Source organism: Gymnogyps californianus, chromosome 2 (assembly GCF_018139145.2).
Source record: "Gymnogyps californianus isolate 813 chromosome 2, ASM1813914v2, whole genome shotgun sequence".
Taxonomy (NCBI): domain Eukaryota; kingdom Metazoa; phylum Chordata; class Aves; order Accipitriformes; family Cathartidae; genus Gymnogyps; species Gymnogyps californianus.
In genome coordinates, this window is record NC_059472.1 from 71687637 (window position 1) to 71701157 (window position 13521).

Sequence of the window (13521 nt, forward strand, 5' to 3'; positions counted from 1 at the left end):
AGCGCTCCTATGGTATCCTGAGTGTGCCAATCATAGCTATTCTATTCCTTCTTCTCTTCCCTGCTCTTAATCAGTATAGGATTCTCTGCCTTTCCGTACAACCAAGGAATTTGGGAAAGCGCTTTCCAAGACCAGAATTTCGGAGCTGCAAGTAATTGTGTGTAATAGAAAGCTGCTGTTTGTTTCCATTAAATCTGCAGCTCCCAGTCAACAGAGCGGGGGTTACTCTTCTTCGCTGGTATGACTGACAGTACTTGATACAACAGGTCATAGTTTTAACATATAGGAAGACTGGGATTACCTATTTCCTTCAAGGTCCAACAGTATAATTTCTGATGTTGTAATGAAAGAGTTGTCTGCTCCACAGCTTTGGTCCTACTGGAAACATAGGAATTGTACAACTAAATCAAATGCCTAATACACTCATATTTCATCTCTAAAAGTCATGAGGCCCTGACTATGATTAATTGGAATGTATTGACTATCATGCCATTGAATTAATGCTCCTGTAGACTTACATGGGACTATGTGGAAGGCAAGATGCAGTAACCTTTAATATGGGGAGCAGCACCTTGGCCCTTGGCGGTGTGTTAACTTCATGTATCTGTTATGTAGCACATTTTACTGCATTCCCTCTAAAGGAAGAGGTGATGACTATTGCTTAAAAAGTACTTTGACTGTTTCGCAAATGCAGAGCGTCAGTTTAAAGGAAGTGTAACTACCTTCCATGGCACACAAAGTGTTAGAGGGGTCTATTCCTCACTCATTAAGTAGGAGAGGTTCTGGTGGAAACACAGTGACCTAATGGGCTGATCTGGGATGGCAATGCCAGTGCTTTTTTACAAACTCTATCATTCTAGAGTTAAATATTCTCACACTCTGGAGGAATGTTACAGAGTTAACAAATGAACTTACTCCCACTTTGAGTCTCAGAGCCAGTTAACTAGAATGAAGCCTGTTGACTTTGAATATTTCATTAGGATTTAAATGTGTGGAAGATTAAGTCTATGCACCTTTTATAAATGAAGAGGGATTAGATTATGAGATGGCTTCCTCAATCAAGTCTTTTGGATAGATCGCTCTTCAGGGTAGGTATTAATGAACATGTTTATAAGCGTAAGACAGAACTGTCCAGAGGAACCTGCAGGAAATCTGAAAAACCCTGTGAATCAGCCATGCTGAGCAGCAGTGTGCATTGTCCCTGGTGGGAAAACGTGATATAGCTATGCTCCTCCCAGTACTCAAATTTAGACAGGCAGTTCTGTGTAGACATGCACAAACTGGCTCCCATTCTCCTGCCTTCACTGCATCTGGAGTTGCTACCTTCAAGTTACTTCACCCAAACTAGCCAGCGAAGTGGTGTAGCAAGGAATGGCTGACTACATGAGCAGTACAGAGCAAGCAGACTACAAAAGCCAAGTTGCATTTTAGAAAGCCACATCTCCACTGCAGGCATATTTATACTACATAATGCAGCACAGAGGTCCCTAAATTAAGTTGGAAATGGTAATTTTGGAATTTGGAACAATATAGCCGTGTCAAGGAATAGTCTGATATGCTTTTCTCTGGCACGTCTCTGGTTTTCTCTGGATCTGTGCCTCTTGCATGAAGCTTTTGGCACAGCAGTTCACTCTCTCCCTGCTCCCACCCCTGCATCTGTGTTAACAGAGATGTCTGAGGACAGAGGCCAAAACAGATCAGGAAAATAACATCCAAGTTTCACACATTTTTGGAGAGTTTTTGTGTATGCTTTAACCTGGACTGTTTCATTGAACTCATTTACAGATGCATTAGCACAACTGTGCCACAAGGGCAAGAGCAAGCATCTGGAAGTTTCTTTAACCAGCTTTGCCACTGGAGAAAACATACCACCGGATTGCTTGGCCATTGAGGTATTCTCCTTCAGTTAATTAGCTCTGCTGAAAGGCTCAGTTAATTAGCACGGGTGTCGAGTTGCTCTGACACAGTTATACCGCTTGCAAGACCCGAGCTAATCCCTCCGCATGGTGCTGCAGCGTGCCCTGCAAGAAGCAGGAAAGCGAGAGAAAAAGCAGGAGGCATGGCACGCCTCCCCGTGCCTTCTGGGGACCTCAGCCCCCGGCCTCGCCGGCGGCCAGACCTGCCCACCTCCCTTCAGGAGAAGCGAGCAGGCGGGGTGTGCTATAAACTGCTTTCTTTGATGATACTTCGCGTATCTCTGCATTTGCCTCGTTACTAACCCAGGCGATAACGCAAGCAGACACCAGGTTCCTCGTCTCCTCGCACAGTCTGTCAGCTGGCCGGGGCCTCAAGCGGCTGAGGCAGGCCTCGCCCATCTCGTGCTAACCTCTGCAGCCGCGCGCTGAAACGCCTACGTGCCCCGCAGCCAGGAGGTAGGGCCCGCCCGCCGCAGGCAGGGCAGCTCCGGGAGCAGGCCCTCCCCTCCCGCTGCGGCAGGGACCCGGGACGGACCGGGGCCACCAGGACCGCCGCCGCCCGCGCAGCCCCGCCGTGCGGGGACAGGTGCCCGCGAAGCAGCCCGCGCTAGGGCGCATGCGCGTCCGGAGGGGTCGGGGGGGCGGCGAGAGGGTGAGGGAACAGCTCCCCCGCCCCGGGGTGACTTCGCTCCCATTCAACACCCCCGCCCCGCCTCTCCCATTCCCCCTTCCGGCAGCGGCGGAAAGTGCCGAAGGGATCCGAGTGAAGCCGAAGTGGGGAGTTGCGGCGTGGAGGGGGGCGGGGGGCGGCTGGGCCCGGCCGGTCGCTCCGCTAGGGGGCGGGCGCGGGCGGGCGGGCGCGCTGCTCGCCGCCCCGCCCCGCCCCGCCCCGCCCGCCCAGCCCAGGCGCAGGAGCCGGTGGCGGCGGGAGCGGGGTCGGCTCCGTGGTCCCGCGGTTCGCACCTGCTCGCCTCGGTCCGCGCGGTGGTGGCGGCCGCAACGGCCGTAACGGCCTTCTGCGCCCCCTGGGGGAGCGGGGCGGCGGCGGCGGCGGCGCCGCGGGGCGGCGCGGCAGGTACCGGGCGGGGCAGCGGGAGCGGCGCGGGGCGCGGAAGCTGGGCTGCGGGGAAAGTTGGCGCCGCCGGGGCGCCTCCGGGAGGCGGGGGCGGCGGTGCCGCCGGGGCCGCCCTCGCGCCTCCCTCCTCCTCGGCTGGCCGGCGGAGTGCCCGGCCGGGCAGCTGGCTCCGCGCCGGTGCCGGGCTGGCCGCTGGCCCCGCGGGAGAGCGGCGGCGGGGGCGAGGGCTTCTCCCGGCGGCTGGCGGGGCTGGAGCGGGGGCGAGGGGGGGAAGCGAGCGGGAAGGTGAGCGGCGGTGCCGGGCTGGCTGTCAGCCTGTAGCCCGCCGTGCCGTGCCGGCGGGGAGCGGGCGGCTCGGGGCGCCCCGTGGCACGGCGGTGCTCCGCGGGGTCCCTCCGTTTTCTCTTCGCCTCAGCGTCTTGTGTTTTCAGCGGGGTGTGAGGGAGCTGCGGCCCCGCGGCTGGGCAGGTGGGCACCGTCGGGTCCCCGGGGAGGGAACCGGGGAAGGTCCGGTCCCTTCCCGTCCCCACTCGCTCCGGCGCTTGCCTTTGCTGACTCTTACTATAGGGCTGGCTTGGCTCCTTCCCTCATCCGACCTTTTCTGCCCCCAAATCGTTGGCGGAGCAGCTCGCCTGAGAGTTTTTTCGAGCCCGTCCGAGCACCGAGTGCCTTAGGCGGGTTTAGGAGAGGAGCGCTGCGGGCGCAGAGCGGCCCTGCCCGTGCCCCTGCCCGCACAGACGGGCGGACGGACGGACGGCTGCTCGGCACGGGTCTGCCAAGGGGCCAAAACTCAAAGCCTGGAGATACAGTACCACAGGCTAGTTATCAGGAGCTACCTCGCCTCAAAGGCTGCCGGGTCTCCACGGTGGTTACTTTCAGCATTTTGGATGCCGACTTACAGCGTGGAGGTACAAAAATCTCCAATACATAATGTATCCATATCGATAATATATACAGGTATATGAAGTGTGAAAACAAGTTACCTTACTGGTGTTGTGAAACAGATGCAACGGCAGTAGAAGATGATATTTCTTTTAATATAAAATTCCCATTCATCTTACAGCATTTCTCATTTCCTCTCTTTACTGAGATTATCTGAAGTAATTAGCCTCTCCTTCTGTTGCTCGTTGCTTTCCTCTCTGTCGAAGATATGGTTTGGGTTTTTTTTTTGTTTTCCCTGCTAGGATGGTTGCTTCCCTCGTGGCTGTATGGCTTGTCATAGAAATTGCTACTGCTCTAATACCTATGTAATAGAAATCAGAACAAATTAGTGGTTTGAGAATATTAAATACTGGCACTGCTACTTTGATCATCCAAAACTGTCTTTTTGGTAGAAATTTATATATTACTGAAGTACTAATTTTGCACAGTATTGCATAGAAAAATTATTAATAAAAAGAATTTAGATGTGTAGGATACTTAGCTTTGGAGAGGAGTTGTACTTTCACTTTTTTTTTTTAAATTTATCTGAAACTAGTCTGTAGAAGAAACAAATTGTCCCTATTACCTGGGCGGTTTTGATCATAAAGGAGACCGTTAACAAACAGGAATGTGGGGAAGAAAGGTCTGTTAAATTACCATATCTGGAAAAACTTGCTAATGAAATACAAATACTAAATTTTTATGATGCTAACATTCTCTGGCACTGTCTTGTGGCAAAAATGTCTTGATGGGTTGGTGACAAATGTCTAAGACATCTTTGTTTTTTAGTTCATAAGAAAAATGTAATATTCCACATATTTCTAAGTACACATAACAGAACTGCTCATTTGAAGAACCAACTTGTGTTGTTAAGATTGATTTTGTTTCATTAAACACTCTAATATTGCTGGCAGTAGATTCCTGGAAAAACTCTTAACAGTTGTCATCTCTGTGATTTAATAAGCGTTTCTTATGTGTCCGTTATCACCTTTTTTGCACATTCTAAGACTGGGACAGTTAGTTCATGATTTCAGGACAGAAATTTTGGGTAATACCACAGTGACATATTGTACTACTGTACAGTGCCTAACTTTTTACCCCTATGCCTCCAAAATACTTTTAGTACCAACTAAGACTGTAATAAGACTATAGTTAAGTGAACTTTGTAATTTAATAGCATATTCAGAAAGCTCCGTAGTTGCTTCTTAATTTATCAATTTGTATTATTGGTATAATATGCTTAATGCAGAAGATGATACTAAAAAAGCTAGTGTGGTGGTAACATCACCTTCTTGCATATGTTCATGACTTGTCACGTGATAAATCTTGTTTTCATCCACTCCAGTGGTCTAAAATAGCAACTAATGTCTAAAGATCTTGAGTGGGTTTTTTTTAATAGTCAGTATAATAGTAGAGACAGTTGTCCATACATTTCTAAGCTGTGACCTACTTTTTGTACTGATGGGTAAATGATAGCTTTACATAGACACTAAAAGAGTAACCTTACATAGGCACAACACTAAAAGTATTGTGTACAGAAGTCACTGATGTTAAATTCTCCAAGGTAGACTAAATGCAGGTACAGTGAGCAGTTCTTCTATTTTGTCACTTTGTGTGTTCACAAATAATGTTTGCCATGCTGGCATCTATACATAGGGCTATTTGTTCATTACAAATTGAGCAGTTAAAAGTAAACTGAAGCTTAATAGTGATGAGGACCCTTCTTACCAACCATACTATTTCAAATATGGTAAATGTGCATTGTAAGTTTTGTAGGAACCTAGTGACATGGTTTTTTGAATGAGAAACGATTCCATAAGCTTTATAAGCATGAAGTTGAGAACTGGTTGCTGTCAGAGGCAACAGTGTGTAGTCATCTACTGAAAAGTTTGCACTGAAGTGGAGAAGTGAGAGAACAACATTTTTCAGTTGTTTTCCCAAAACTACAGCTTTGAGTATACTAAGCAAAAAATACTTATTTTCATTCCTCCTTGTATTAGTTGGTGTTGGTTTGTAGTATTGGTTCCTCTTATCTTCTGCCTACCTATATGTGTAGCAGTGCAATGTATATTTTGTTCTACCGTGTTAAGTGCACAAGGATAGTCAACAAGGGGGATTTGGCACAACGTTGATGAGCGCTAGTGCATCCAGCTGGCAGGTGTCTGGCTTGTGGTGAGAATCCATAGCTATGATCTTTCAGCCCCTGATGGGAGCATCGGATACCTTGGGCTAGAACATGGGATGGCTCTTACTTGAGTAGGAAGCTACCCAAATGAATCAACAGGTCATTCTGAACTGGGATTGTCTCTTAAGCCCACAGGAAAGGCAGAGTTTAGGCAACTTAGTCCAGGCTACGTGGAAGTGTCAGTATCAGCCAGAAACACTCTGCCTGCAGTTTTGTTTTGGAGTTGGATGCTTTTCATGTGCTACAGTGTTTTCTTGTTATCAAGGCCTAAAAATCAGAAGGTGTGTACAGTCTTACCTCATGACAAGTGTGAATTAATGGGAGGTAAGTTACTCTTCTGTCGGGGTGTTTACTGAGGGGAAAGAGCAGGCGCAGAGGCAGTTGGAGTGGAGTAACACATTCGCTGCAAGTTCCATCCTGACTTACCTTGAGATAATTTATTCTAATCTCCCCATACCCTAAGATACCATTGCCTTCATATCAGCATGTACTGAACCTTACTGAGTTCTTATTTCTGTTATTAGCATTGTAATATGAAACTTAGTTATGTGTTCTGTCTAAGACTTTGTATTCCTTTTCTTTCTTCTTTTCATATCCCTGCACAGAAAATACTTCATGAAATGCCAGGAAATCAGATAATATAGAAAACATTCTCCAATAGCTTGCTTTGTAAAGCTTTTTTTGGTCTTAATTTTTCCTACTGTTCAAAAAACTGTGTTCAAAATCTTGGAGAGCCTTCTCCCTAAGGAAAATACTGATGCTTCCTTAAATAATTCAGCCACTTGAGCTGTGCCGAAATCACCGTGATGCTGAAGTCTGGTCATGCCTATCAGCTAGATTTTATGTTTTAGATTTCTAAACATTGCACATGAGTAATGGTAACAAAGAGTTCCCGTCTGCTGGGCCAGGAAGATTCAAGAGAAACTTCAAAACCTTTTAGGTGCTCGGTGCACTCTTGTACTGTCTTTCATCTGGTGAGTCCCATGTGCTCTTGGCTTGCAAGTTGGAGAAGTCCAAGCAAAATCTGGGCTCTGGGCATACATTTGGAACACAGATTCTCCATCTGGCACGCCTCAATAAGATGTGAGGCATTTTTAAATCAGTTTCCAGAAAAAAAGTTGGAAAAGATACAGGCAGAAATGTGTCTGCCTTTTCACCGTTCTGAGAGTTCCTCCGGCTTTGGCTGGCACACTTCCACGGTTTGAGGGCCTTCTCTTCTCACGTGGCCTTGCTATCTCATCTCAGCATGCGTCTTCATCCAATAACAACACCTCTCCTCTTAATAAAGGCAGTTCTTCTGTCCAAGAAGCCTCACCGTTGATTTATCAGGAGACCGTGTCACTGCATAAGGGATGTGGTGGATCTCTGCAGGCTGTAGGCCCCTTAGTCTGAAGCCAGCACATTACCCTAATTGCCTCTGTTTGAAATGAAGATCATTAGGATTGGGCTAATCTGACTTCTGTGACTAGGTTCCCCCTGTTAAACTTCTGCAAATCTCTCTTCAATATGAAGATTAAAGAACAGTAGACAAGTAATGCAGTTTTACAGACAAAACGGAAATCACAAGAAACAGTGAAGCTTCCACGTGGTACAGGCGTATATTAATCTGCCATATTGGCTGTAATTTTGTCAGTTCCCTCTCTTGGCAAGCTTATGTTTCATACAAGCACTTACAGCAACGTATGTTGGGGGGAGAGAGAGTGTCCCAAACTTTGAAGTATGACTAAAAGGCCTGCTGAAGAAACTGTGTTTTTCAGAATCTGGAATTGAGAGGAGCTCTTCAAGCTAAGTGATCATAATCCCTTTTCTAGCAGAAGGAATTTGGGGCTTTTTGAAAGGCGTTGCTTTGCCAAAAGTGAAACAGATACTTTTCCTTGCATCGCAAAGTAGAAATACAGCCAAATTAGTATGTTGCATGCTTGCTTGTATTGACCAATTCAGTATGTTTCAAGAGGTAATGTATTAACCCTTGTCATGGCCACCTACTTTCTATATCTTTATCAACAAACAGCTTCTATCTTCCTAATTCAATTTTGTGGCCTGTGCACTCTGAAGTTGGTTAGATAATTCTTCTTAATCAATACTGTGCAGTATTAAGGTAGTAAGTTACCAGTCATAGGGATCTCTTGTTTTTCTTTTTAGAACTTCCCCCCTAAGATTTAGTGATGTTGCTCATAGAAATTCATGAAAAATGGGAGCAAAAGCCAGTCCTTAATTCAAACCTGTACATGTGTATTATCATAGTAGGCAATAAAGTTTTACAAGGGGTTCGAGAGGTTATTCATCATTTGATGTGAAAACAAAATCAATACATTTTTAAGTTCTCTGCAAGAAGAAGAAAACTGGCTGTATGGAAAGTGATTCTAATTCTGCTTTGCTTTTCTATTGTAATGTAATACGAAACTAATTATGTACTCTTCCTTTAAGTTCACATAACCTTTCAAACAAGCTAAAAGGTTTCATTTCTGAAATGGTAAGGTGGACAATAGTAAAGTGTGCTTCACTTTTATTTTCTGAAAGAGAAAAAATGGTAAAATTGGTGTGAAATCATAAAATGCTTCAACCTTTGTAGCTGGCAAATGCAGTTCCAATGGTTTGGTAGCAGCTTTAATTTTAGTGATTCTGACAGATGCCAGTAGTACTAACCAAGGCTGGATGCCTCAACAGTATGTTTTAAATATCAAACAAAACATGCCGTGTGCACAAAGTAAAGCTACCTTTTCATTTTTTTGTATAGTAAGAAGCAAAAAGCTCATTTTCTTTTTAAGTCATTTATTATTTACACTATTAACCAGGGTGGGTTTTTTTAACCTAAACAAGACTTTAAAAAACAGCTTTGGAAAAATAGTTGTAAGCAACTGAGATCAACAGTAAAGTATTTCACTACTAAGTCAAATGCTGTTTTGTTTGCACTTTAAAGTACCAAAGTAGTTACAATTTGACGTTTTGTTCATTGATTTGCCACTGCCCTCTCCCTCCACCCCTAGACAGATTTTAATCTGGTGTGCGTAGTGTTATGGAAAGCAAGTGGTTCATAACACCAAGCTGTGATGAGTAACCATGGCTATTTCCCTAGCAAGTGATGTGATATAGTTATGCTCTGTGGAATGACGCATTTTATGAATCAAAGCTGGCAGCCTGAGCTGTGACTTATATACGCGTGGACTTTTGTACTGTAGTGTTGTTCTTGTGTTGTTTTGCCTACAGCTGTGTGAATATGGATCCTGTTGTTCAACATGGGGCATCTCCCAGGGATTGGCCCTAAGTATGCAGAGGTCTGATCTCTGCTCTTTCACTGAGTTTTGGTGGGTTTTTTTTAAAGCTTAATGTTTTTATCCCAGGTATTGGATGCATGTGCAGTTGTCTTCTATTTCTACATCTGTATCAGTATAAAATGCTTTTCATAATTTTTGCAATTTTCTCTTTTTTTCATATTCTTACATAGATGGGAAAGGACTGCACTTGAACTATAATGGTACAGGTAGAGGCACAGCTTTTGGTTGTAGGCAAACTTGGACATGTACCTGAAGTTAAGCACATGCAAGGATTTTTTAATTGCTGTGGTTGCTTGAATGCTCGTGGTTTGTCTGGAAGAGGGTAACTTCTTGAATGTCTTGCTAATGTTCTAAACAACGCATTAAAGATCTCCAGTCTGTAGATAAAGCAGGTTGTACTTCGGTCATGTTGAAAATCAGCTAGCACATGCTAAAGTACAGCTTGCCTTATCTTCATGTTGTTGTTTCAGAATGTGTTAGTCCATGTTTACTATAGGAAAGAAAGGCATCTCTGAGCCTGATTGGCTTTCAGTGGTTGTTACAGGATGGGACAGTTTCTAGTTTTTCCACATAATTCTAGCCATATATATATATATATATATCAGTAAAGATTTATTAAAGCACCTTGGAAACTCGTTTAAAAATTTCAGCTAACATCCTAGCCTACAGTGTGGATTAACTCCATAGTTATGGTATAGTTCAAACTTTTATCATGTCCCTGGCTTCTTATTTTTGGGTCCAGTGTGTCAATGGATTTTGTTAATTACCAGAAGGCTTTAAGGAGATAAAATTCTTGAACTCTGATAGTTCGCTCTTTCACACAGTGCTCTCTAGACTACTGTTGTTTAAGATTTCTACCCTTGCATGTGCCTACCTCAATTTTAAATCTTGATTCTCTCCTTTCAAGAATTGATGCAATTATTTATTAGAACCGTCCTTCTGTTAACTTGAATGATACAGTAAGCTCAGTCGCAGTTTTGGTCTCTGTTCTGCCCATTGCCACCTTCAACTATGGCTTTCTCAGATGCCTGCTAAAAAGCATCACAATTTTTGCTTGATGGAAACTCATTGGTGAACTTTAGTTTGGGTAGAGCATAAGCCACTCTCAAAATCATCTTCTACATTATTTTATTCAGGATTAGTTTGAAAAGAGATTGTGTCTTTTGGGAATCTTTTTACAGAAAGATCTTATTGTATTAAGGATCATAAACCTTTTTCCCTTCAAAGCAAGTTTCTGTAAATATAATTTGTTTTGCATGACATCTGAAAAAGTTGCTAAGAATTTAGTCATGTGTGAGTTTGAATACCTAGTTAAAAACTTAAATTTTCCATGTATTTAATAAAATAATTTTAAAAAAACAATAGTAGAACAACACAGCTTAGGCTGCTCGTCGAGCTATGCAGCATTTAATGGCTGTTTGTTACAATGTTGAAAGCCAGTGATATAATTACAAATATTTTTGCAGTTTATAATTGTGGGGAACAATTGGGGAGGGGAATAAATACTTTCCATTTTACTCCAAAAATAATAAGCAATTTGAGGTGTCACTGAGAAAATTCAGATTTGTAAATATTGGACAACTCTTCATCTGTGAAAGTACTTGTGATACTGTACTTCATGTATATTAAATTAACAGTAGCTTTTAATAAGACTGCACACAAGTGTGGGGTTTTTTTATATTTGCAGCCATGGTGGAGTTTTTTTTATTAAAAAACCTTCAGCAACTGATTCTTCTTGCTTTCAGATTTGTTTGACTTTAGCAACACAGTTGTTCTTTGAAGTAGTTGCCAGAAAGTTTCATAAGCTGAGGGAAAGTCTGTGGGACCGCACCAGTCAGGGCACACTACTGATGTGGCAAGAGACCAAAAATCCCTGACAGATTTGAGAACTCCCCAGCAATACTCTTGCAGTAAAGCAGCTGTCTTAATTGTAGCTTTCTGTTAATTAAGTTCAGTGGATTTTAAGTTTATTCTCCAGCTTTGATTATGTATGTTTCCTATTCATATTGAAAATGCACACCTGGAGAAAAAGATACCTATCTGAAGGAAGCTGGTGATTTGGCACCTGGGAGCTGATAAGGTTCCAGGATTAAGGGGAACACAGTGGTGTTTTGGTAACTAGGAAGTGATTCAGTGTTTGATAATGGGAAAGGTTGTGTTTTCTTTTGTCTTACGCCTTTTCTGAGCATATATGACTATTATTTTTCAGATAAATATTTAAGCTTTTCATTCATTCTGTCCTAATATGTGGTACCTTTGACCAAAGGTACCAAGTAACTGATGGAGCATGTGAATGTGCTGTTACTATTCAATTAAGAAGCACTTAATTGACTAACAGCATTCTGCTTCTAGCCAGTGCACTTTGTATATCAGCCAGTATCTCCCTGGAATGAATAGGGAACATCATACTTTTGTTGTAGCTGAATGCATAGGCTTGCAACATCAAGTTTCTTCAAAGTATGAAACAAACACCTATCTGCCAGCATAATAGTAACAGACAACTTTTATTAATAGCATGTGCTTTTCTGGTACATTATTATACAATAATTCACCACCAAGACGACACCCTGCCCCCCCCCCCCCCCCCAGCTGGCTGTTTATAAATATGCGGTTGCATTCAGTATAGTTGACTGACATCTTGTTGTAGTGAAACTATCTATGCACGTAATAGTAAGGGAGGGCTATGTGTTGTGATATTACCCTTTTGCCACAAGCTTCACATATTTGGTAAACGCTCAAGCACAAACACAGTGCTTTGAATATTTTTTTCCCCATTTCCTTAGAGATTTAATTCCTTATCAATATATTATATAATGTGAAGGTGAATTTACACACTTGATTTCTAACTCCTTAGGTAAAGATGGGAGACTCTTTGTTTTTTCTTTTCTATCCAGGTGTTTCACTGAGCATTCTAGGAAGAAGTTTGTTGCCTCTTTCCACAGATTACTTGTTACCCGAGTGTAGAGCAAAACTGCTGGAAGCCCTGTTCCAGGTTTGCACTGTGGCCTGGCTGCTGAAACACATTTCTGCCTCTCTTATTGGGGGATTTTTTATTTTTTTTTCTTCTATTAATTGTGAAATTCTTGCATTTTGATGTGATGGAAGTACTACACTTAACTCTGTTCTGTAATGTAAAATTAGTTATTTCTCCTTACCAATATGAACAGAAGAACACAATTAGAGTTGTTTAAAATCTGTGGTAAATTGGTAAACCCTGTTTATTACATGTAAATTTATATTGAGCTGAGTGTATTGGCTTTGGATCCTGAGACAGTGGTATAATTTGGTTTTACAGTAAGTGTCATTTATCTGACTACACTTGGTTTCTAAACAGATATCTCTGACTTGTGAGCAATCAAAGGTTTTGTGGTAATCAAACAGCATGATTCAGTGGAATCTGAAGCTGGGTGTATTCAGAATAGACCTAGTAATAAAGGTAATTCATCACTAGAATAACTTGCTGTTATTTGCGTTGAATTCTTGATTCTGAAAACATGATATAAATAATGTTTCTTCTTCTTCAAAAAAACCCCATCCTCTTGGAGCAAAATGATTGTAGAGGAGTTGTGATCTTTTTGTATAGGAAACCAAGCTTACTCATAATGTGTTACCCATTTTCCTTAGATTGTGAAGGAGGACTCTGACCCTTTATTAAAAGGAGTTTTGATGGATAACATACTTTTCCAATAGCATCTGCTGAGATTAATGAATTGAACTGCAGTCGTAACAAGTGAGCCTCTACAATCTGATGTACTGGGGTCTAAAGTTAGCGCTGTCATCAGGTACTCTCAAGAGCAAGAGATTTTGTTACTATTATCAGTTACAAACTTTGTTACTTGTTAACCAGTGCGTGCTATGTTTGACTGGCTTGGAGTAGTGTCATGTTGTGCGCTAGGGTCATCTGTGTTTGGTTTTTTGTAATTACCCAGGAAGTAAATCTTTCCCAGTATAAAAGAACTAGTTTAAAATTTCTCTTTTGGGTGTCAAAGCAAGCAGCCAAAGACAAATACAAGCTGTGTTAAGCTGGTATGAAGAAAATAAATCTGCATGTTGCTTAGTCTGCCAAGTGCCCAACACTAGCTTTTTTATCACCTCATTTACCACAGGCAAAAGTAGCGGGGTTTTTTGTCCTCTGTTTTTCCCTCTACC

At 42.9% G+C, this 13521-nt stretch overlaps 1 protein-coding gene across 1 annotated transcript in view; it reads left to right on the forward strand.

Moving 5' to 3' along the window:
- Positions 1-2966: 2966 nt before the first annotated feature.
- The window catches only part of PTPN3 (protein tyrosine phosphatase non-receptor type 3), a 127085-nt gene continuing 116530 nt past the window's right edge, over positions 2967-13521 (forward strand). Inside the window, exon 1 of the mRNA XM_050891070.1 lies at positions 2967-2991. The gene's annotated coding sequence lies outside the window, so the exon portion shown is untranslated. The remainder of the gene's footprint in view (positions 2992-13521) is intronic.